The 26,117-nt window shown below is 42.7% G+C and overlaps 1 protein-coding gene across 7 annotated transcripts in view; it reads right to left on the bottom strand.

The window, feature by feature from the left end:
- The window catches only part of LOC138472418 (uncharacterized), a 1,989,442-nt gene that overhangs the window by 422,765 nt on the left and 1,540,560 nt on the right, over window positions 1-26,117 (bottom strand). The window lies entirely within an intron of this gene.

Genomic DNA, 26,117 nt, shown 5'->3' with positions numbered 1-26,117 from the left:
TCTTCTGTTCATGGATCCAGATTTTCATATTCATTTTTTAACCTCTTGAGTGTATACTCTGTTTTTACGGTTTTAGGTTTTTAAGATTACTCTTGCATAGTGTGTTAAGGTAAACAAACTAGACCAGAATATTTATAATGAGATAAAGCAAGTTCTCATGTAACTGCTGTGAATTATGCTTCATTAATTATTGAGAAGGTGGGAATTGTCTGTGTGCGGTACAAAATCTCTTCTGAGCGGCACCCACAGGGAAGCTGGGCAAGCTACTTACCAGTCTCGCCCCTGCCAAAGTTTACTTTCCTTTGTAAAGGTAAGCCATCACTAGGATATTTCTCAATTGGGGCAGACCTTATTACCTCTGATGCGCTCCACTCGACCTCCCTGGGTTTAGCATTTTAGATTCAAATTGAGAGACCTGGAAACCAATTTGCCTAAGCATTTTCAACTCCTTCAAAACCAGTTCATAGGCAGGTCCGGACTCAAAGCTCAGAAGCACCATATCAGTTCTCACTTGATCTGAAAATGCAACCTTCCCTATATCCATTGTAGATATTGCACTAAAACTTAAAATCTCAGAAAACAGTACTAAAATGCCAGATCTGTTTAGAATTGGTCTCCAATTATCTTAAAAAAATTATTTCAAGTTTTTTTTTTTAACAAGTTGTTCAAGGGAGTAGCATGTCAAGCACATATGGTATTACTTTCTTTTTTGTACCTCAATATTAAGTTCTCCTTAGTTTCCCCCTTTGTTATGTGACTTAATTCCAAACCACTGCCCCCCTTCAATATTCAGAATGTGGGGGAGGAGCCCTCTTTAATAATTATTCATGACCCCCCATGAGGTTCAGCTCTCTTAAGGAACACAGCTTCCCATACATACATGTCGCCCCATTACCATCCAAAGGGACCCAACTACATTCGGGGCAATTCATTTGCTGTAAGAAGTCAGCAGTGTGGAAAAACAGATGTGACCCATTTTCTTTGTTCGGATGCAAAACTTGTTTCCGACTGAGTCAAATAAGTCTCAGAATGAGATTCAACATTTTTCTCCCTCCTCAGTAACTTCACTCTGGACCATGGGATGATTAACACTTAAACTCTCCAATTGCGTCGCAATAGTTTTCGCTTTTGCCATGTGCATTGAGGAGTCAGCAGTGCGGGAAAACAGATGTGAGCAAATGTCTTTGTTCGGAAGCAAAACTCATTCTGACTGAATCACATAAGTCTCAGAATGAGCTTCAATATTTTCCCCCCTCCTCAGTAACTTCTCTCCGGACCTTGGGATGATTAACACTTACACGTTCCCCTTGCGCCACCATGCCATTTTGCTTTTGCGATGTGCATTGAGGAAGAGCCACACCAAGGTTTCTGTCCCATCCTACTAAATATTACCAATTGGCTAACTCTGCCGTCAATCCCCATGTCACATTGGGTTTGAAAAAGAGTGGACTCTCAGGGTCAATATATGGGGTGGAGACATGTTGGTGCATTGCCTGTAACTTTGTTCTTTATCGAAAGCCCAACCTCTATTAATAAAGTTCGACTCATTACTGACATTACTTGCTTTTGACAAAGTATTCACACTGTCAAGATTACCAACGGTTTCTTTAAGCACTCCCAATGGGGCCCCACTCTGAGGGTCCTACACATCCTCAGAGAAGTTATCAATCTCCACAGTAGCAATACCAGTGATTAAGCCCCTCCCCTTTGGGATTTTCCTTCTCATATTCTTAGATTTTTTTTCCTTCTAGTCCAATAATGTTGTTCCTTTTTTGCATTGCCTTCTTACCCCGACATAGCTGCTTACTCTTCTTTTCCTCCAACTGCTGTTGATTTTGAGGTGTTTTAATAGCCTCAACGTCCACACTTCTGAGGTGCAGAACAGTACTTGAGTTGGTCTCGCCCCCTATATTACTGTGCCCCATCCTAACTAGACTCATAATGTTTTTTGGCTGTGATAAAGGGGCACATTGTGGAGCACTAAAATAGTCTGATCTCTCTTTGTCAGGATTTAATTGTAATAACTCCACAAGTCCTGCTCTGTTACTCATGATATGTTACCTATTTTGGATTGCACCCACTGCTATTGAATGCATTCTCACTTCTGCCTTTATGACTTCATACAGTGATGCAAATGTCAAAATCACCTGATTGAGGGCGATCAAAGCATTCTGAGCGTTTCTTTTTATTTTCGACCCATGTGTCGTTAAGTGGGGGATTGGAGCATTTCCTTGTTGCCGGTTGTAGAGTAGATACATATGAGGTTATTGTGGCCTAAGTCATATTCCCCTCCTCATCTGAATAAAATGAGGGGGAGAATTTCTCTGTTTGAAAATCCTGCTCCCCCACCACTGCCACAGATCTTAACATTGCTGCATCCGAAATGGATGGTTGCATCCTCCCCGGCTCTATACTGGAGTGGTACTCCCTTGTGCACCCTGCCCTTTGTTGGGAAATTCAAAATACGCAGTGATATTGTCCCCCTTATTCCTCACAAAAACATCATGTTCTGGGCCAGTTCAATTTCCATTACAACTCCCCTCTACTGGGGATTCAGGTAATGGCATTTCCAACATTTGTTCGTGAAGTATCTGATCAGTATGTTTTGTGAGGCTACGAAGTGAGTGCATTATTAGCAGTAGTGGGCAGCTGCTCCCTTTTCAATTGCAGTATCACACTCTCATCATTTTCAATCCCAAATGGAGAGCGCACACAAGACAGACTAGAATAAAAGCACAACCAGATTTCCACATACCACGTGGAGGTGCTGAGGTTGTGATACTCCAAAACAAATGTAATCAACCACTGTTTGTCAGGGAGAACTTTCCTTCCATGGACCACCACCTCCGAATACCTCAGTGGGCCACAGTAGACCACTCCTCGCACCACTCTCCATCATAAGTTTCATAACAGTATCATAACAGTGAGGCAGACTAGAACTGCATTATTTATTTCATAATAGTGCATAATTATCAATAACGTCACTAATAAGTGCTCCATGTCTTCATGTTGACACTAACTCATCCACATGTATGAACATGTTTGTTCACAATCACTTCAAATAATGGTGGAGGAATTTCCTGAAAAACAGGCGCTAATTCTGATGAATAATCAGAATCTGGATGAAGTAGGCCAACTGCTTCTGTATACATTTAAGGCAATCAGTGAGCTTACCACACAAAGTGGAAGTTATGCCCAGCATGTGGTTCCACACTGATTGTCTCCTGGTCTCTCAGCAATACGGGCAGCTGTCTCCCTCTGCTGCCAAACTCTGCTAATCGAAATCCCTGCTGCCGTCTCCAATGGTGAGTTGTGCCTGTATAGTTTTCCTTATGTGTGCCAGTGTTCCTCGTATGCCTGTAAATTATAATGCATTTGGCCACTTCACTTCCCCATGCATCACTGTGGTAGACTTCTTCCAGGGTGCTGGTTCCACTCAAACAAGTACTGCATGGTGGTCTTTTCTCTAGGTGTGAGTTTTCCTGTTCAACCGAACAGCACAACGCTCAGGGTAGCACTCTCCAAGCATTCATCTCCATGTGTTTTCCAAGGACGGGCATGAACTACAGATTCACACGTAAAGGTACAGCTATGGGGTCTCTTCTTCTAGTAAGCAAATTATGTGGACGGAGAACCAATACAATGTTGAAAAGGCTGGGTTACATGGATAGTCTACAAAACATCTCCCAGCACCCAGATCCAGGTAGCTCATCACACTTCAGGCAGACACTCCTGCTCCTCAGAGGCTGTGAAGATTCCCAAACGATGTATAGCAAATGTGACTGTCATGTATGCTGTAGCACCTCTGGACAAGATTGCGATTCATAGTAACTCATGGGAAGAACACATGAAACATCTTTATATGGGGTGTGAAACCCTCTGTCAATCAGCCTTAACAGCTAACCCCGGAAATTGTAAACTGAAGTAACCATCTGTAAAACTCGGACTTTACGTAGGAAGCAGGCTGCTAGAGCTCCATTGGGGAAAATCTTGTGCCAGTCAAATAGCTTCCCAACCCGTTGTGAAGAAAATTATTTAAAGCCTTTTTGGTAGTTATTAGGTTATTACTAATGGTTTGTCTCCTCCTTTTCCACCTTGGCAAAGCCTCCCATCAACAAACTGAAAAATGGTAAGCCTACCAAACCTGTGTGGAACCAGGAAGAAAAACAAGTCTTCCACCACCTGAAATACTTCCCATGCAATCCAACATTGCTGAATTTGTCAGATTTTGAAGAGAGACAACGGATGGGTCAACCAATTTTACATATGGGCAGGAGGCCATTCCCCTCAGGAAAGATGCTATGCCATCATTGAACTCGGGTGCCTCGTTATAGAATGGTCAATAGAACCCCTTAAGAATTACTTAATGGGGAGAACCTGTGCCTGGTAGCTGAGTATAATTAAAATTGTTCTTTTATAATGCACATAAAACTAGTGACCAATTTTCAAGTGCAAGCCCCGGATTCGAACCTGTATTGCTATGCGTTGTCTTGCTTCCAAGACAAACACGTTGCCCCTCAGCTATCCTCCCAGCACATGTTTTTATGTTTTTCCTGGTTTGTTTAGCCTATAAAAAAAGAGTACTGCATGAGTAATGCAATGGTTTGTCATTCTGCAGTCTTACGTTTTTACAGTTGAATATCAAGAAGTAAAAATGCAGTTGAATCTCCACTACTTAAGTTGGCATGCCCTTTGCTAAGCGGGATGGAGAATTGGCACAATACTTCAGTGGAAGAGGGCACATCTTAGGCTCCCATTAACATAATCTTCTTTTTTGAGCATTAGGTTTACATTTGTTTGCTACTATCCAATGTATATTCGATAACATACAGTGCAGTAAACAATCTTTTGAAGCAGTGTTAGTAGGATGAATTATGAACAGAAGCTGGGTATCATTGCACAATTCAAATAATTGATTCCATAACATTTGAACAGCTTTATCAGAGAGCAGATATAAATATTAGGCTGTAAGGTGAAAGGGTGAATTGTTGTGTATTCCTCATGTAGCCTTTTTACAGTGCCATCCCCACCCTAAGCCCCTAATCTGCTGTTGTCCAAAAGGATACTGTGATCTATAGTATTGACGTCCCCGCAGTGGTCTCTAAGAACGTTGGAACTAGTACTGTCAAAGTCTGCCATATTCCTTAAATCGTCCAGCATAGATACAACATTTAACTCAGTGATGTGTAAGGAGTGATTGCCTGCGGGGCAGTGACATACAATATTATTGTCCTGCATAAAAGAGACCAAGTTGAGTAAGAACTATTCTTTCAACTAGTTTAGCAGTGCAGGGTTGACTGGAAATAGGCCTGTTGTTCGATAATATATCTGGATTAGTGGCCAACATTTTTAGAAATGGAATGATCATTGACTGTATCAATGGGTTAGGTAAAAATGCTGATGGAAGTAGGAAGTTATCATTTCTAACATGACTCTGGCAATTGACATACAGGAGATTATTGCTTTAAAAAGACTGACTGAAAATAGGCCAAGAGATGAGCTAGAGCACTTACTCTTCTGAACCAAACAGGAGAACTCACCTGGAATCTTCTTTTTAACAGCTTATCTCTTTCAAAGGTTTAATTACATTGCTACTGGGCCAGTTATTGTTGTCTATTTCAGAATAGCTGTCACACATTTTCTGCACAAAGAACTTGAGAGGTTGTTACACAAATCATGTAAGAGTTTAATGGAGATGTAATGTTCAACAGAAGGAGTTCATTTATTGAGAATTAAATATATATATATATTTTTTGAGAAGAGGCAGTGTCAATTCTTTAGCAAAAATAATTGATCTTCGTCAATTCAATCAGGTTTTCATGTTTAATCAGAGGACTATATATATATATATGTGTTTTAATGCAGGATCATAGTCTTTTCTTTTTCTTTTTTCCTAATGGAATATCACTATTGAACCATTCGTCTGTTTAATTCCAGTTATATTGAGTTTTAAAGATTTTAGGCCTCTACTAATTGATTTTGCGATGGAAGTCAGATCTGCTAAGCAATTTCACTTTCAGCCAAGAAACTGTGTTTTACAAACTGGTGTTGGTAGTTAGTACCCAGAGGCGCCTGACGGTCGCTTTGTGCATTTCTGAACTTACCAACATCCACATATAAGACACCCCTTGTATATGTGCTGCAAAGGTGCTGCCCTTTTAGAAGGTGGCAAGGTGGTTTATTCACTAAAATGTGAAAAACTTATTTTGGTTTCTAAATCTGCTACAAATGTGGTAGAGCTCTACACTGTGCAAGAAGCCGTCTTCACTGCCTCAGTAAGATCCCCTCAAAAGGAATTCTAGGTAGCATGTACAGAAGTCAAGTTATTCTAATGTTTGCATTGGGAATACCCCCAAAAAGTGAGCAAGCGTTTTGAAATTACACAATTGTATAACCAAAGCCTTCTTGTGGCAGTTCATAATATACACATATATTCCATGTCCAGGTTTTCAACTGCGAACTACTGGCATTACACAATTATACAGCCACAACAAATGGTGTCATATTATTCTCTGCTTGGTGGACAGTGACTCATTCATGACAGTTCTTGGTGTGTATCAATCTGTTGGGCTGGGTGTGACCACACCAATCATGTTGGGCCCAGCCCACAATGTCCTTTCTTTGATCTCCCTAAGAATGGTTGCCACCCTTCTCCAGGGAATAGGATCACTGGAACCAGTGCTTCAAGGATAGCCCTGTCACTTCAATGGCCACCTCCAGTTACTGGAATTCTTTTGAAGTAGGCAGACAGATGAAGAGGGTGTAGTAAGAATAGCTTCAGTCCAGAGAGGGGTCTCACAATCTTGGATTTTGCTTGGGCTCCCAAACATCCCGCCCCTTCATTACATCCACATAAAATGCACTCTGGGTATGGAAGCCAGCATCCAAGTTACAATAGCCCGGATTGGACCCTTTATAACAGGTTTGTTGTGGACCAATCCACTGTAGCATTTTATCCACATAAGTAGGTGAGACCTTTTCCTTAGTTGACTCATCTTTGTACTACCGATGAAGTATTCACCTGGAACCTGGTTGGGAGTACAGTCCTCTGCCGGAGAGGTGAAGATCAGAGACTTCTAAGCAAGACAAGCTTTTGTCCCCAACTATCCCAGTGGCATATTTCGGCTGAAGCGGCTGTGTGGAAAAAGGCTGTGGGCCTGATCATGACCTCGGCGGTAACGCTAACGCTATTAGCACGGGGGCTATTAGCGCGACCGCCATAGCCCCCGCCGCTAATAGCGCGGGATCACGAGTTGGGCGGACTTGGAAGTCCCCATTCCCCATTGAGCCCATTCGGGAATGCCCCATTCCCCATTGGGCTCAATATGGAAAATTCGCGCTCTTACCGCCGGCGGATTTCCCGCCGGCGGTAATAGTGCGAATTTTCGGCGGATTTCCCCCCAGCCAAGAGCTTGGGCGAAATCTGCCGAAGCCCTGATTCGGCGGACCCTTAAATCCGGCGGTAATAGCGCTACCACCGGATTTAAGGGTTACCGCTAAGGTCGTGATCAGGCCCTGTATCTGCTGCCTGAAAACTGGGACCACCAGGATCCTGCTCACTGGAAGTAGCATTTACTGTAGTTGCTCTCTGGTGACTGTCCTAGCATGGAAGTGCACATTAAGGACTTCCCTTGCCTCTGGAGACCTGAAGATGTCCTCCCAATAACTCAGTAGTCAAGGATCACGCCTGTGCCCTGGTTTCTGCCTTGAACCACTTGTGAGCTACACCATTTATGTTATTTATTTATAGAAATTACAGCAAAAGTAATGCATTTTTGGCACACAAAAGCCCTTAAAAAGTAACAATGATAACAGCAGAGGACATGGGTCCTTGAAAATGGTCTGAAAGAATGTGACTTGCAGACCAGATGTTGCATAGGAAGGTGGAAACATAAACCAGAGACAAGGACAGGATGCATTACAAAGGAACGCATTGGTGGAGGAAGTGATAAATTAAGGATGGAGGGGTGATGGAATGTGCTGTAGGGTTGTCCTTGAGGGTTGGGAGAGAGGAAAGCAGAGTGATGCAGTAGCGTAGAGGGCTAGCAAACCAGTACTTCATAAAAGAGGAGGGCTTTGAGGTTGGATTTAAATAGTGGTGGAGTTGGAGTAGTAAGGAGAGGAAGAGCATTCCACAGTAAGGAGCGAGAGTAGGGGTACGGCTCCCTTATTTCTGGACCACCAAACTTGGAATGAGGCCCATAGTCTGTGGTGTTGCTTGGGTATATGTGTCCACACAGGAATGCCCATTAGTAACTGAAATGTCTATGTTTTCCCATTCCGGGCCAAACCACGGCCATTCTGCACCCTTTACTCTCATTTCTATTGTGGCTTGAATTGCGGGCATTTTTCCTTTCAAGGTGGAGGTCGCTGTATTTATATGCCGACAACATATTTCTGTTCAGATTTTCATGCTAATAAAAGTAATTATTGTTTTTTATTTGTCATTTAAGAATTATTGATGCTTTAAAAAAAATGAATGACACTGTAACTTTGGAAGGCAGCACTGCTATGTTGGAATTGAAAATGGCCATGTATTTATTTACAGTGTGGGTCTAGTGTTTTTTTGAATGAGCTTCTTTGTGACTGTTCGTGATTGGAGAATGTATGTGATGTAAGTATAATGTGATTTGATGTGGAGTCCCTGTTACGTTAGCATTACCTAATTGGATATGGAGGGTCTCTTTGTTTTGTAAGTATAGCCATTTTGTCTGAGGCAGTGCATTTTGTTTCGACTTGTGTTGATACAGTTTGTTAACTAAATTAATCTATCACTGTCCCCCATTAAATGTGCTTTAAAACGGTTTGCAATTTTTTTAAACAAGTAAATGTGAAAACCTGTTTTGTTTTCATTGGACCATGTAAAATTTGTAAAATTGAAATTTTAAACTATGTTTCAAGGCACTGCACACTAACTTCTTTGCGTGGATCAGTCAGAGGCGAGCATTATAACAAACATGGTGGACTTAGAGTCAGCGCCATCTTTAAATGCATATATATTTTCATTGCTTCCAAGTAGAAAGGTAGCGAATATAGACAAAGTTTATCTTTTTTAAAATGTTAATTCAAAAGGATAAAATACCATCTTGCAGTTGGTATAAAATATAATTAGTTTTACAAGTAGAATTAACTATTTAAATTTTGTTTTGCAATTACACGAGTTACACCAGCGCGTTCAGAAACACATTATGCGTCTCAGTTTCCAAGGATGGCCTGTTTCAGTGAAAGAGACACCACACTGCATAAACAACCTCCATGTTGCACAGTAGAGGCAGGGATCTGTGTCAGTCAAACACGGGAATGTAATCGCAAAATGATTACTGTGATGGTCTGTTGCCGGGTAAACGTTTGCTGTTCCCACAGTAACACAAAAGACCCATACGGGCAGAGTTCCAAGATGTACGCTAACCAATACAGGACAAAAGACTTACACTTGCGAAATGGTTGAACGCTGCTTCTCGTTAGCAACAACTGTAACCAATGCAAGCACATCATCAAAGTGATTAAGTCCTTAGGACTCAACCTGTGGAGTAACAGAGTTGACTTTACAGGGTCATTGTGAGTTGCGCATTTTAATGGTATTTATGTTTGTGCATGAACAATATTGGTATTTCAACGCTGCATTTACACCATGCTAGTGACATGATGACATTAATTTAAAGTAAAATATCCATTATCATCTTTCTGTAGTGTGCAGTAGTGGGATAACTTCTCCTGAGCTAACTTCAGAGAACCCCAAGGCTTTAACTGGCTGCAACCTGATATTTCAGAACTAAACACGAATGTTAATATTTCTATTATTTTAAAGGTGAAGGTTGCATTTTGCTTTTTAAATAGTAAAACTAGGCCAATCACAATATACAATTTTTGATCAGCGTGCATTAAATCTTGGGCATCGTTTACGCAGAATCCATCATCTTTAACAACTTCTCAAATTTTACTATGATTTAAAAGACGCAGCATTTCATATATTACATGTGTCACTAATTATCTAGTTGATGTCATGTAATAATACATGGGTTAAATTCCCCATTGTCCAGTTTTTATAATAACCTATTATTGTAGTACGCGTACATGTTTTATCACAGTACCTTTGCTCCAATATTGCATATGGTATAGCATTTTTAAACATCTAGAGAGGATGGGCAGCGCTCCCATTGGTAGAAGGATTTGTGCAACGATGCAGGAACTCATGTCACCAGGAATAGGCATCTACATTCCTGCTAAATATATTGATTTGCATAGATTCTATGGGTAGACAGGAGGCTCATATTATGCATTACAATTTTTACTCTGAAACCACAGCAGCAAACAAAAAACTTTTACAAACAAGAAAGTTTGAAAACAGAATTAAATAGAGTTCAATGTCAATGCAAGGGGGACCAATGAGCAGGGACCCTCCTCTATTTAAGTCATTTACTCCAATCCTAACTCCTCCTTCTTTGCTGCTGACACCACAGCTAAGTCACTCCTTTTAGTTGTGTCTTGTATGTTAGTCAGTAGTAGGCATTATTAGTACATTAAGGCCAAATATTGTGTTAATGTAAATGTATTTTGGAGGATACCTTTATTCTATAAAGGAGTTTTACTGCTTGGCATTGTATCTGGGAGGCCATGGGCGGCCGTTGCTTTTATTAATGTGTTGTTTTTTTTGGGGGGAGGGGGAGATGTGCAATGTTAACGCTCGCATGTGTATACCTCTGAGTATTTAGCGCGTTATAACTGTAATTTTTTCTTGAAATTCATTAAACCTGCGTGCGCCGGTGATAGAAGCTTCTGCTTCAGACTCGGCGCGAGCAGGCCCTCTTGATCTCCCGATGCACGCCAGTCTCATAAGAAGCTGGTGCTTCGCTCCTGTGCACTCGGGCCTCTTTGTTTGTTTTAAGAGGCTCTGGGTTCCGTGCGCGCCAGTCTCAAAGAAGCTGATACTTCAGCCCTGGTGCGCACAGGCCTCTTTGTTTTAATGAATGGGAGGTGCTGTATACGTTAGTGGGCTTGCCCGCCCTTTGTGGTCCCGTCGCGCGCCGGCTAAGGGAAGCTGCTGCTTCAGCCCCAGCGCATGCAGGCCTCCGTGTCTTAAGAGACACCTGGGTGTACCAGGTGCGATAGGCTACTGGGCTTGCCTGCCCTTTATGGTCCCGTTGCGCGCCAGTCTAAAGAAGCTTCTGCTTCAGACCTGGCGCGCGCAGGCCCCATATGTTTCTTTTCAAGTGGCTACGTTTACTGTAATACTGTAAGGTAACAAAAGCTTCTGGCTTCAGTCCAGAAGCAGGATAGCTCAATGATAGAGCTGCATGCTTACCATGCAGGGACACCTGGGTTCGTGCCCTGCCAGGTCCAGTACATATTTATTTATATATGTTTTTTAAGATTGATATTTTAATTCATTTATTTTAAATAATAATATTTTGCAATACAGCCACCAGTGGCTCAAGTTGTAAGCTTGGGATGCTGGAGACCTGGGTTCTTATCCAAGGTCCGGAATCTCCTGTTCATATTAATGATATTTTGCATGGTATATTTGGCGATGACCCGCCCGCTCAAGAACCTGATGCGCTGCCATGCTGCAGCTTTATTTTAACCGATGTGCATGGCATTGCTGATTTGCCTGCACTGTAGGTGTGCCATAACCTGCTCGGTTTCAGGCTTTGCCTGAGTTCTTGTGCGAGGTGACCCCCTCGTGTGCTGCTGGTTACCACACCCTGCTAGCGTGAGCAGTTTGAGGTGCACTTGCTCAGTGTATTCCTGTCCAAAAATATTTTAAGCTATGTGTGAGGCACATTAACAATTTTCTTATTGGCAGTAGCCAGGATGGCTCAGTAAGCATCAGCTTTTATAAGGGTCCAAGGTTTGGGTCTCTGTTTGGCGTAACCCCACTTTCTAGGAAAGGATTACTTTACATTTATTTATTTTTTATTTATTTAGTATTTCAAAGAAAAGATGTAGTTTTACAGAACAACTCAGTCCGTCCAATTCCTTGGGCATTTCTCCTCCCCAAGAAGCAGGTAGCGTACAGGGGTTCCACAGTTCCAATCTGTTCCTCATTGGCCTAATGGCTTATATTTTTCCGTTACTGCTCCCTCAGTACCTGTTTTCTTTTTACAGATAATTGAAAGTTTATACTCGCCTTCATAAAGCGCTAGAAATCTTAGACCCGCCCCCCTTCTTTCCTCTTTGGCTCAAAAAGTCCGGGTATCCGTTCTTTGCTCAAGAAAGGGAACGGCTCCAAGGAAGGGGTAGATGAGGACTGGAAGGGTGGTAACCGTGTGTTGAGTTTAATTACCCAGTTCATTCTTGACGGGCTGAAGAGGGAAATAACCAATACATTAATTTCCCTATTGTCATGCAAGGACTGCGGGGCTGGAGGTACTGATGAGGTTTGCCTGCTCGGCAACACCAATTCCTCCAACCTTAAGGAGCGCGTGCTTTCCCTCAGTCTTTGTCCCAAGATAGCATTAAACGAAGCAATATTAAAATCTGTGTGGGGCAAGGGCAACTCTTTAGTCTTGTAAGCAAGACAACAGTGAATAACCCAGGTTCTGACCCTGATGCAGTGTTTAGGAAACACTTGCTGGTATCAGAGGGAAAGGTTACCGAATAATTACATTCTGGGGTCCGTCCCCATACCTTTCCTCCTAAGGCTTTGCCTGTTCCCGCTAGAGATAATTCCTCCTCTGCTCGAGGAGTACAAGCCCAGTTTTTTTCCCTCAAGGGAGTTGTTTCTCGTTGCAGTTTATAGGTGGCTGTTTATTTTCTTTCTTTTCCCTTCAGCGCAGTGAGTAGAGTCCTTGCCTTCACATCTGTGCAGAGTCTGCCGACACAGATGTTGAATCCTGCAAGGTTAAAAATAAACATTTCATCCTTCCGAGGTCAATAAATAAATAAACATCACACACCAAACACTGTGGGTAGTAATAATAATTAAGCAACGCTCAGATACCTGAGGGTTTGTAGCACTATATAAGGGCTATTTTATTATGTGCATTCCGAGTCTTTCCTTTCCCCTGATCTCCGCAGAGGCTACTCAGCCTTGCATGCATACAGAGGTCCAGGCCTCAATGTTGAAGGGACGGTGATCCAAGTATTCTATCACAGTCTTTCCATTAATGGGCACGGTCATTTTCCCAAGGTCACTGCCCCCACCTTTTTTCCCTGACATACACCTCTGGGAGGAACACCTGATGGTTCCCGTTTTTTCCTTTAACAGGAGTTCTTGCTCATGACCAGTGCAGAGCTCCCACTGGGCATTTGCCTCCCGTCTGTTTGTTTTCCTCTTCACCATTTTCCTGGTATTTCACTGAGTTAAGCGGAGCCGCTGTGGGCTCACTTCAGTCATAAGGGGTCCGGATGATATACTTATTTCTTGTTTTGGTTAAGCGGGGCTCCCTTCTACGGTCATGGGGATTGGTTATAAGTGCAAGAATATATATATTGAAGAGGTGTAAGTGGATCAACTTCTTGGCATCTTCTATTCAAGTTATTACGGCCTCTCTATCACAGGGCGTTTCAGCGACTCCGAATTAGCTATCCCCGCAAGTCTGTCAGTACAATTGCTCAAGGGCAGGGAGACACTTTGTTAGTGATTGGGTTCACTTAACCGCCTGCATGGCAGGTAGGCTTTTTGGTTCCCTCTAGAGATTGTTCTGCAATAAAGTGCCAGCACAGTGCTGGGGGTGTGAAGATAGTTCAGATTTACTAAGACGAAGTTAGTTCTCCTCCGGTAAGCAGCTTCATATTAGCGGTTTATTGATCAGTTTCTTTGCAGTCTAGAGTCTTCTCTCAAGACTATGGAATTTAGTGGGTCCTCCTTCGGTTAGTTTATGTTCCCCTAGGAGATTTATCAACCATGAGGGAAGGGAGAGGTCCAAGCACCTGACGCGTCTAGCAGGGGATTTCAGGCATCGCTATGATGGGAGCGATTGGATGTAAGATAAGTTTCTCTTGGCCAAGTTTTGTCTCTGAAGGGTCAGGGTTATGTAAATATCTCCCTATTGTCATGATAGCAGAGTCCTTCTTCAAGGGCCCTGGTGGGCTGAGGGTCTACGTCTTTACAGCTTGACAAATGTAACTCTCCCTGGTGTTTTCAAGGATTTTCGGGAATATCTTTTGCTCATCAGAATCCCCGGGTCGGCTCTTCTTAGTCAGGAGGTTATTTAGCAGCTATGTGCTGGGTTTGAGGTGTGGCCCCTCTCTTGCTTCCCGCTTCTGCCTCCAGAAGAAGTAATACTTTCTTGGTTTAGAAAAGTTGCTGGTATACAGGTGTAATTATCACTGGAGATATTTGTGTAGTTAAGGACAGGACTTGGGGTACACACTTCCGGGTGCACAAGGCCCTCAAGCCTATTGCATTTTTGCTCCACCTAAGCTAGGTTGTCCTATTACAGGTTAATATTGTGTCCCTTTGACTCCCGCTTGGGCCTTGTAATGAAGATTTGCCTTTCCAACTCTGTTCCCCAGGGTAGTCATGTGATATGTCTGGTTTCTAATATGATTTCTTTCATAAACACATGGGATGGAGCCAACAAAGCTTTCACTCCTCGGGGAGGGAGAGGGGGGGGGGATTTTTCTTTATCGCCAGGAGAACTAAGTGTTTAACTTTCTACATTTGATATCTAGGTTACCATAAAATGATATGCCTGAGTGTTGTAAATGTTTGATGTCCTATGCTTTTTTCCTGCCTATTACTATAGGAAGACTTTTGTCTGGTGTCTACACCCCCTCTCTTTTTAACCAGGCGGTTTTGGTGACCTGTGAAGAACGTGGAAATTGGCACATCTTCCTAGTTCTTTGCAGTTAGGACTGCTATGCCTTATAGGACAGTTCTTGGTGCAGGTTAGCCTGGGGGAATACACTTTGAAATCAGTTGGTTGGTCAAAATAGAAACATTTACAACACTTCTTCTCCTATTTTTATTGTATTGTCACTATTGGATTGATCATGTTGTAATTAATATGATGCAAGGGCTTCAAACTTGCATAATATGAGCCTCCTGTCTTGCCATAGAATGACTAATCCCCCTCAATAGCGTTAGAAGGGGGTTTAGATTCTATTAAAGACAAGGAGGCGAGTATTATCGCACCCGCCCACCTTATATATGATATGGCATTTATAGCGCGCCTATACACAAGTGTTTCAAGAGAGAACATTCTTTGGTTTGTTGTTCTTCCCATCCACCCACCCTTCTTTGTTTGTTGATGTTACAGCTATGGGCTCAGAGGTTCTGTTCAGGAACGTGGGTCACAGTTACAAGCTGCAGACAGTGCGTTATATGGATTTTGTCTTGATAATTTATCATCTGGTATGTGCAGTGGACATCTGGTTCAAGACAGCTACAGAAAGAGGAGTTGGGATTGGAGTAAAGGATTTATATAGAGGAGGGTCCCTGCTCATTGGTCTCCTGCAGGGCATGAGCTGTCCTCCATGATGCATTGGGGAGTTCCCCCTTGCATTTATATTGAACTCTATTTAGTTCTGTTTTCAAACCTTTTTGTTTGTAAAAGTTTTTTCTTTGCTGCTGTGGTTTCAGAGTAAAGATTGTAATGCATAATACTCACCTCCTTGTGTTTAATAGAATCTAAACCCCCTTCTCACGCTAGTGAGGGTGATTAGTAATGGTCCCTAGTTTCAATGCACCTTCAAAAACAGAGTGCAATTCGTGCAAATCGTTTGGGGCTTGATTTCTGCATGGACTTCATTTGTGATCTGCAGCTGTGCAAATTGCGGTGATCACCCTGAGTTTGCAACATCCGCAGGGACGGATTCAGAGCCAAACTGTGTGAAAGGAGCTGCTTAAACGTGTTCCTTTCTAAAGCACTGTAATCGTATAGTCGTTTTTTGCTACATGGTCCCTTCATTTAATGGAGTAGAACTGGCCAATAGGTGGTCCCACCAAAACTAGCTTTTGCAGCTAGCAGTTTGACCATTTCTAAGTCAGCTGCTTCATTTTATACTTAAATATATGCCCTTTTGATCCCAGCTAGTCTATGCAAGAGGCTACTAACTATTCAATGCCCTTCTCTTGCCCTAACGGAATAACAATCTGCATTTGCTTTTTGATGCCAGCCAGGTGATGCACTCAGGTTATGTTATGTGTTACACACTATTCTTCCTTTGGCGGAATGGTACTCTGGCCTTGCCTGGGAAGGAGAGAGAGAGAGAAAGAGGTAGAAAAGTCCCCGCCATCCTTTTATTCGAATTTTCACTGATCCAAAAAAATGCATTGGGATATGTGCTCGCTTATACCTGGTGAGATGTGTTTTTTAAGAATGTTCAACATTAACAGACACTTTCCCTAATTATGGATATGCCATGAGCATGCACACAAAACACCCAGCCCCCTCGCACACATAAAATACCCAGACGCCCCCACACACAAAACACCCAGTCCCCCACCCAAACAGCACGCAGCTGTACCCACACACACACAGCCCTGTACCCCTGCCCCATCCACACACACAGGATCCACCCACACACTCAGGCCCCCCACACACACTCAAGTCCTCCCCACACACACACACACACTCAGGTCTCCCCCCCCACACACACACACACACGTCCCCCCAAACACACACAGATAATGTCCCCCCACACACACAGGTCCCCCACACAGTCCCCCCTCACAGAGCATCCCCCACATACAGGCTGCTCACACACACACTCCAGTCTCCCCACACACACACAGCATCCCCTCAAACCCCCCCCACACACACAGGACCCTCCAAACACATTCATGCAGGGACCATCCTGACATACAAACCCAGGCGACCAGTGGTCAAGGTGTATGGAAAGTAGTGGCACTGTGTTCCCTGCTGGCCTGCCCCTGCTCCCCACACACCCCATAACCATGGCCCCTCCCACACGCAATCCAAACCCCCAGACAAACACACCTGTTGTTTAAGAAAACGTTCAGTGCACTGAAGTGCAAGTAATAAACGAATATGAACAGTAACACTTTTTTTTTAAAGTAGCGGAGCACCACTCCTAACTGCTCTTGCCCACTTGGAACACTGCAGGCGGCCCCCCAACACACACAGAGCACAAAAGCATCCCCACACACACTCAGCACCCAGTCCTCACCACATGCATCACCTCCCCCACACATCCCCCTCACACACATGCAGCACCCTGGGGCCTCAACACTTGCACACACCCAAGCTGCTCACAAACACATACACTAGTGACCACAGACACTCCAGTGCCAGCCGGTGGGACAGCCTCATAGTTGTTACTATGGAAGTGGGTGGATGATGTCCTCTGCCAGACCCGCAAACAGGATAATGGCAAATGAAATGAACAGAAGGCAACTCCAACTGGCCTTGGTGCTCTCCAGTTTCAACATCTGGAGCAAATGGTCATAGGCAAAAAGGGGAATGGGAGTAAAACATGTGACATTACGTGAAATATGAGCACAGTTGCGTTTGTTCTTGAGGCCAGTGAAAGGAGGTAAAGTCTGTGCAAAAACCCCTACACAAAGCAATGAGGCGCTCCTTAGCGGATGACTTCCCCATAACGATTTAAGATCTGTCTCAAAAACCTAGTAATTGTAATATTACCAATAAATACTTTTCAGCACATTTAGCTAGCTGAACATTACAAGGACTTAGCCCTGATGCATACTGGAGCTACTTCATAAATACAACACATATGGACACGTGTACAGCATATAACAAGTCCTATGCAATGCGGCTTGCTAAAAAGATACATGTCTCAAATATTATCAGTAAAGGACAACGGTCAATGTGACAGCTTGTCAACCTCTGTAAGACACGTACACCTTAGCCTGTTTCGACATTTCAGCGTAAAGACCCACTGGCTTTTTGCAAGGGTCATGCACTTTATTTTTGATCTTGATAAAAAATAATAGTTTGATTGACTGCCCATAGCCAAGCTAATCTCTATGGCCATTCCCATCCACTTCCTGCCCCTCCCTGCCCAAAACACATTTTCCAGACATCTCTTTAAGGTATCATTGGCAAGCCTTATCATGAAACGTTCCACTAGAAGTAGCTGTCAGTGTTTTTTCAAAGTAGTCTTCTGAGAGCTAATGACTCAATGCGCCACTGGTGTAATAACTATTTCAACCAGGTCTGCTGTGCTTAGAGACTGGTCTCTGGTATTCAGCACAAATATTAATTAATCAAAAGCCAAAACTGTTGACATTGCCAATGCTTGTTTTTTCTTTGTTGCCCTTTTCTTCTTCCTATTTGGAAGTCCTTACTCTCTCTCTCTTCTGCCTCTTTTGTTCCCAGCCTTTCCTCCTGCACTCTTTGCTCTACCATCGATGCCACTCTCATTTTACTTAGTTCCTCTTCTATATTTGTCAGTTCTTCCTCTCTCTGTAATTCCCTCTCACCTGGCCCTCTCATTGTCGCTGCCTTTGCTCTTCCTGCCTTTATCCTCTGTTCCCCTGCCCTTGATGTTGCAGTCTTCCCTTTGTGTGATTTCCGATCGACATGTACTCCTGCCCAACGTTTTAAAACTATGGTTGAATGCTGAGACCCCTCTTCTCTCACTGTCTCATTTTTTCAAGCTCCTCTCTGAATTATTTTCTGAGGATATATTTTTTTGTTAAATGCCATGAAAGTATGTTGCGACAGAATGCCATCTGCAAGGGTGTACAATCCTGAGCTTTCTTTATTTTTGCCATACACACTATATGTGATTTCCCTGCAGGAAAGTGGTGCTACAACATGTTCCACATATGTTTTGTTGTTTAAAAGGTACTGTCAGCGATTCTGCCCGAGCTTGTTTCAGGCCTTGTGAGTATGCAACATGATTACCTCCAGTCATAGAGTGGACACTTCTATTTCGGCTGTGCACAGCCCCCAAACATCCTAGCAACTAAAATGTGAATTAGCCACCGTTGAGAGAAAGTTATGATGTACATCAAATGTGCACATGCAAATAAGCTAAGTAGTAGCCCCTCATGTAGGTTTATTTTTATAATCTTTATTGGCGCTAGGGAAACACTGGCAAATAATTACAGCTGTCTGTTGACCTTACCTTCCTAATCAAACATACATTAGTAGCTTACAGTATGGTAGGGAATTCTAAAAAGGGAGCTAAAGCTAATTTCATCTTTATCCACACTGCTGCGAGTTCATTTTTACAAGTAACCCAGTCACATTGTTAATTGATAACCCCGTGAATGATTTGGCAGGGCTATTGTTCCTTTGAAACAAGGGACATTGCTACATGTAAGCTAAAATGATTCTCTTTATTCCCCACTCTGGATTGTCTCCTTTGCTTACAGATTAAAAAGGCATCTGCTGCTGGCCTGCGCCTTTGAAGCTGTTCCAACAGCACACGGGTGTAGCTACCCCAGAAAACATATTGTGCCCCTTGCGGGTAGTCCGACACCTCTCCTAGTTGGAGGAGCTGTCTTCCTTAGTAGGCAGTTCCAGGAACAGGCTTTTCAAGAGACAAGACAAAGGGGTGATCATTAGCATGCAGACACTTTGATCTATGCCAGACTGGCTAAGGGGAGGCTAAGGGGAGACAAGAGGCCAGAAACCAACAGGAAGAATACTTTGTCCACCTTGAATCTTATTGTACATCGCTACAGTCATAACCACTTGACTTCCTGAAAATCAAGGACCATGGGCATGACACTGCAAAGGAGAACATAATCTGAGTGACATAGATTGGCCTTTAACTCAAGGCTTGCAAAAGGGCCATTTCTATGTTAGGATTTGATTGTATATGGGGTGAAACCCCCATTTTGGGAATCATATTTAGGAAATGAAGAAGCAACTCTTGATGGAGCTAGATCTGCTCAAAGCCCCTTTCACAGAGAGAAGGCAAGAGTTCCTAGAGAGTTGAGGACTCTCCCTCTGACCACAGCTGGGGGATAAGAGAGGTTTCACAACACTTTGAGACAAGAGGGTTATTTAACAACCTTGTGTTGCAATCCCTCCAGAGAATATTATCCTTACAACTACACAAATGCTTTGCGGTCTGGTCGTTTCAGTAGAAACAAGGTCACAAAATGTATCAGACCATACAACAATAGATAATTTATTGTTGCATAATTAGGTTAATACAATTGATGTGATTTTGAGACAAACGCAGCAATATTTTCTTATTTAGCAGCATACTAAGCTTCCGTTATTACAATGTCAATCTACAACTACATGCATTGTGATTGTTTCCCAAAAGCGAACATCAGCTCTTCACCAACAATAACATTTGAACGTTTTTGTGCTACCAAGTGCAAATCTTTAAACTCCACATATCTCTTCACTCATTCTCAACACAAATTCTTCCATTCAACCACATACACCCCCACATGTTTCATTCCTCTCTATACCATTAAAACATTAATAGGAATTTCTTCACGCGTAAGCTGATTCCCACGTTTCTTTGAAGCAGAGCGTTTGTTACGGCTGGAGGCTGCACCCTGTTACAGTTACGACCCGCCGCTTCTCCCAATAAGTATAATACTTATACAGAATTCTGGTCGCTTCTAACAACACTTGTTCTCCTGAAATGACATTTATATGAATATAATTTCCCATGTTATGAATTATCAATAAACAACAAAAGCTATTGCTCCCCATTATTCAACGAGAAAAGGACTTCTGGTTTAAGGTGTGCATTGAACCGCTCCCAAATTCTATCTCAACTCTCCCTTGTTATTTATATGTGTTCGATTGCTTTCTTGCAATAGGCCATGTTTAGTGGGCTAATCAGACTGTAAGGACCACCTATACATTCATTTCTAAGTCAAGGGCTAACAAGCTATACCACTGCCTCCTTCATATTGCTCATCCGTCTCAATTTCTTTCGGCTGGGTATAGTACTATATACAATCCAGTTCTATTCGCCTTCTGTCTGTTTTGCGAGGTTTCAAGCAAGAGCTTCGCCAATTTCTTCCTCGCTCGGATCTGTGAACGATATAAGCACACAGGACCCTCTTACAATGGTTGTACCTAAGGACATTTCTATTCACTGGGAGTACTTCACGTTACGCCCACTCCAAACAATTTACCTTGCACGGTTGCTGTATGCAGATCTGCTTTTATTTGATCTTATGTGACTTAGCACAGCGTTTCTTGTTCATTTAGTTTTCCTGATGCTAATAAGTAAGTCCACCTCACCAGCGATCTACAACGTAATAGGCCAACATTACTTCATACTCACGTGATGATATATGTGTAGTTTTTCTAAATCGAATATTAGATTACATTTCATTCTCCCAATTCACCTCGTTCAATGTTGTACGCCAGATTACGTCCCACTGGTTTAGTGTTTAGTATGGGCTGTGCACTGCGGTTTCTTTCATCCGCATGGTCCTCGATTCACGGTATCTGTGTTATGAGTAACACAGGACAACACAAAAAAGACAGAGGTGATATTGTTCTTAGCGCGTGTTGAAGGAGTTAATTATATTGGCTATTGCCCCATCTTGTATTTCCCTTGGTCCTGCTTTTGGATATAGCGGCTTACCTGCCGACATACTGCCACATCGTCTTGGCTTCCTCTGTGTTCGGTATCACTGGTGTTCTAACTGGATGGTCCTTTTTCTATGTTTCACCAACCTCCGTGTGTCTCCAACGATCGTTCCACGCTCTATGCGCCATCTTGGTTTTCCTATACCATACCTCAGTCACAGGCACGTCTCATCCTCTTTCTGTGTTAAAAAATTAGCACAGCATCTGAACTCATATTATGACCATCATACCAAAGCTGCTCGCTGCCTCTCACTCATCACATTAGTACAGAGAGGTGCTTGGTTTAGTATGGTGCATGAGTCTTTTTATTAAATTGACCTCGTCAATGGCATGGTCACAACCACAATATTTTTCATTTAGGCCTGACTGTATTATCAGTAACCCACTCTGTTATGATATCATCTGGTGCTGGCAATCTATAAACCAACCCGTACTGCTTGTTGCCCAGGCGTATGTGATGTTCAGCTGCATTGCTATTTCTATTGATGTTCAAAACACTCTATTTGTTCATTAAGACCTTTCTCAACACTTTAAGTCAGAAAGATGAGTTCCTGTTCCTTCAACAGCAGCCTTCTTTTATCACAGTTAAAGTAATTTCCTGTCCTCAGCTGGTATAAAACTGTTCACTGTAATTCCTCCACAGTATGTACATGTTCAATCCAGTGGACAACCAGGCATGCATTCTGTACTCGGTTTCTGATACAGCTCTTATGTTCCATCACCCTGATTCGTATCTTTCTCTCTGTTGTGCCTATATAGAGTTTGTTACAAGGGCACCAGATTCCATATAATACCATTTTTGAATTGCAGTTCATGAAGCGGTTCTGCCTCCAGTGATTCCGTAGTCCAATATCTACCTCGTAGCTTCTGCAAATCGGTGGGCAACTGGTACACATACCACAGAGTGAATGTCCTTTTAGCTGCCTAAAACCCCATGTTTCTGTTAATGTCTTTTGTCTCGTTCTACCACGGCTGATGTCGTTCCGTGTTAATTGGTCTTTGTGGTTTTTACTCCTCTGGAAGGTTATGATCAGTTTATCCATTGGGCACTTTCCTTTTTCCAAAATCCTTAAATTCTTGCTCACAATTTTCTTGATTTGGTTGGATAGATTTCTGTAAGTATTCAAATGTATTCATAAAAACCAGTTTATCTTCCTAGTTTCTCTTTGGTCTTGTTGCTTTATATTCCAAAAGCGCTTCCCGGTTATTACTTGCCCTCTTCATTGCCTTGGCCGTCAAATCACTTGGGAAGTCTCTTGCATGTAGCCTTCTTCTTATGACTATGGCTTTTCTTTTGCAATCCTGGTGCCACATGCTATTCCTTTTCAATCTGAGAAACTGCCACAATGGTAGGTTATCTCTTATATGGCCAGGGTGAAAACTTGTATAATGCAACAGTGCATTGCTGTCTGTTGGCTTATGGAATGGCTTGACTAAAAAGCACTTTGTTCTCTTCATTAGTTTGGATAGTAATGTCCAGAACGAGAGGTGACTGCTGGAAAAAAGCCTGCCTGCTACTAAATACTGTTGGTGTCCCGGGAGGGAGCAAATCCGACAACAGGGAGGTAACACATCCTAGAACAGATTCCCTGCAAGAAACTCCGAACAGTTTCTCTGGAATGTGGATTGCCGGACCAATCATTATTTTCTTCAGGGGGTCTGGTGAAAGAACCCATTGTGTGCTTTAAGCCCAAAGTTGGTGTCTTTGGTAATGCTTGTTGCAGAACTCAGTATTTCTTGATTCAAACCACTTTGAGCCGATCAAGAGGAAATCAAACTAACATCGAGCTGCTGATACTATCCTACTTCACTGTGACATGCGCTTGAAGCTATACTTTGCAACTTCAAGCCATCCGAAGAATCTAGTCAAGCCGTGCGCTGGAAGCCACTTGCCTCTGATCTCATATGCCAGAGACCACCGAAATGCCACATTGAACCATCGTAACCGAATCATCTGCTTTTTCATCTATGAACCATCTGTCGATCAACCAAGCCATGACAACTGGAACCAACGGCGCCTGTACCTGGACACAGTTTGACTTCAGCCACCCGTGGACACCAATACATGCACTGGTGCTCAAATCCTGTTGAGCCATTCACCTGCAATGAATCACAACTCACACCATTCAAAAAGTGCTAAAAAGACTGGCTTAACCGCTATTGAGCTACTACAAAATATTGAGCCAGAATGTAAATTGTCTAGATGCTCCTAAAAAGGTTTCTCATTGTTTCGCTTACCCTGGACCACACACCATGGGCCCTAGAGACAGTTAGGACACCATTCCCAATCTTAAAAGGCGTTTAAAATAATAATTTTGCATTTCACTTGTTTTTTTGATGCATTTTTGCTTTTGTTTCCTACCTCCTATAGGGAAACTGAGGCTCTGAATTTCAGCTGGGACAGAATGTTGTCAAAAACTCAGACTGACAGCAAGAGGTGTGAAACTCTGGTGTGAAACTATGATGTGTATCTGTTGCGAGTTAGCACTGTGGATTCATATAAGACAATGACAAAAGGGGATTTGAACCTATGCATGGTGGCTATACCATAGCATAGTGCCACACCGTGGTATAGCATGGACTGAGTTGCAATGAACTTTAAGTCTAACAATGACTTACCATTAATACCCTAACCTACTAATAGAAAATCCCTTACTAATATCAAAGGCAGCTCAGTCCATAGTTCATTGGTACAAAAGATTGGTCAGATCATTGGGACAAATTGGGCCACTTAATAAGATTGTTAAGGGACATGGAATGTGCTGCAAACTAAGTTAACTGTTTAAAGCTTCTGTGAGATGTATTGCCCCATTTTTGCTCTGCCATGCGGCATCCTTGTGTTCGAATGGTGCCAGAAATATCAAAATGGCCGCAAAACCCTTGTGCGTGCCAAAACCTATGCAACACAAAAAGTTGGCTGCCCGATCTGCCATGCATGTTGTCAGTGGTGGAACAGAGCTCTCACTCCTGAAACATGTCACTGGGCTTCACAACAAGTGAAAAAGGAGCACAGAGGGAAAAGCAGTGCTTTGCTGAAAGAAATCCAAAATCTTTCTTTAAATCGTTTTTCTTGGTTGCTGAAACTGCAGAATGCCGGTACAAAACACCCTCAAACATCCAATATTCTTGCTGGGTGCTACAATTCATTAGTTTAAGAAATCATTGTGAACTTACAATGTCCTGGAAAGCTGAATTTGTCATAAAAACATCCACAGAAAAAGTTTCCTGCCTGTGGAATCTGTCAAATTTTGGGCACAGTACCCTAGGCCGCCTGCATGACAGCTGTCCGAAGCCTGCCTGATTAACTGTAAACTTGTACAGACTGAAATCAAATGTTTGCAATATAAATGGCCTGTTATTGAGAGTAACCTAGGTTGTAACTGTTTAATCCCGTGGTTTAGAATCTGGAATAAGTGTTCTAGCTGTTTGTTTTGAAATTACAAGTTTGCTTTAAACCAAGAAAAGAATGCAACAGAATGACATTGAATTTATGCCAAACTAAAAGCAACCAAACCAGTATAACAGCTTCCCCCCACAGAGGCAAGTCCTCTCTCTCCACCAGGAAATCGCACAGTGATGAGTATAGGTTGGGGGAATAATTTGTTCTGCAGGAGGAAGAAGACAATGGACTTCCTCCACCTCAAGGAGATGCTAATTATGAAGGGTCGTAAATGGCCTCTGCCAGGAGGAACTGGGAGGAAATTGCTTCTAAGCTGCAGGGAGAAGGAGGAGGCGGAGACAATCATTTGTTGATTCACAAGGACAAAAACCACATTTAAAAAAGACTGATAATTTACTATGTAAAATTGTGAAAAAATATGTAAACAACAGATTTGTGAATCTAATTTTTGGTGGCACGTTTTAAGAGGCGCCAGAACTCTGTGATATGTTCTGGGAAGAAACAATGGAAAATATGGTTTTACACCAAATGTATTTATGCTAAAAGTATGAAACTGTATACACTTATGCCCATGTGATATGTGCACATTGGTAGAAATTTGCTTATCAATTTGACACTGTGTTCCTGATGAAAAGGGCAACATTCTGTCAAAAGCAGACACAAGATCCTACAGCGATGGGGTTTGCACGAGTATCTGCTGTATAAAATAGGTAATCTGTATATATGGTTGCTATAGAGGTTGCAAATGTGCAAATATGTATTGTACCAAAAGTAGATTTTGTGTTCAAGGGGCCAAGGCGTGGATTCTAAGCCTCATAAACCCACACCATCAAGAAGACAAACTGTTTTCTCCTCCAATCAAGGCGGAGAGGAGATTCTGACCTATCCCTTTCCGAGGGGCACGCTTATGATAAACCACCATACGCACCCCTTTATCATAAGCATAAATAGAGACAGCTCAGGACAGGAAAAGACACACACAGATTCACCCACTATACTGATCCTGGCGGAGCACCCTGAAGCAGAAATATCCATCATCCTTGATCCAGACTCCTGAAACTTGGCAAGCAGAAAGGACCACTGCATAGCTGAACCCTTTTCAGCTAGGCCTCAATTTCTAGAACCAGAATCCCACAAACCTAAAGGGGAATCAAAATATCCAGCCGGGCTGTTCTGTACTGCTTGCCTGCTGAAAATAATTATCAACAGAACCGGAACGGGCAGATCCAATTCAGTCCTGTTCTGTGACCAGAGCCATTGCAGAT

The sequence above is a fragment of the Ambystoma mexicanum genome, chromosome 8 (genome assembly GCF_040938575.1).
Source record: "Ambystoma mexicanum isolate Mex_15411 chromosome 8, UKY_AmexF1_1, whole genome shotgun sequence".
NCBI lineage: Eukaryota > Metazoa > Chordata > Amphibia > Caudata > Ambystomatidae > Ambystoma > Ambystoma mexicanum.
Note: the sequence above shows the minus strand (reverse complement) of the source record. Positions and strands in the feature narration are given on the sequence as shown.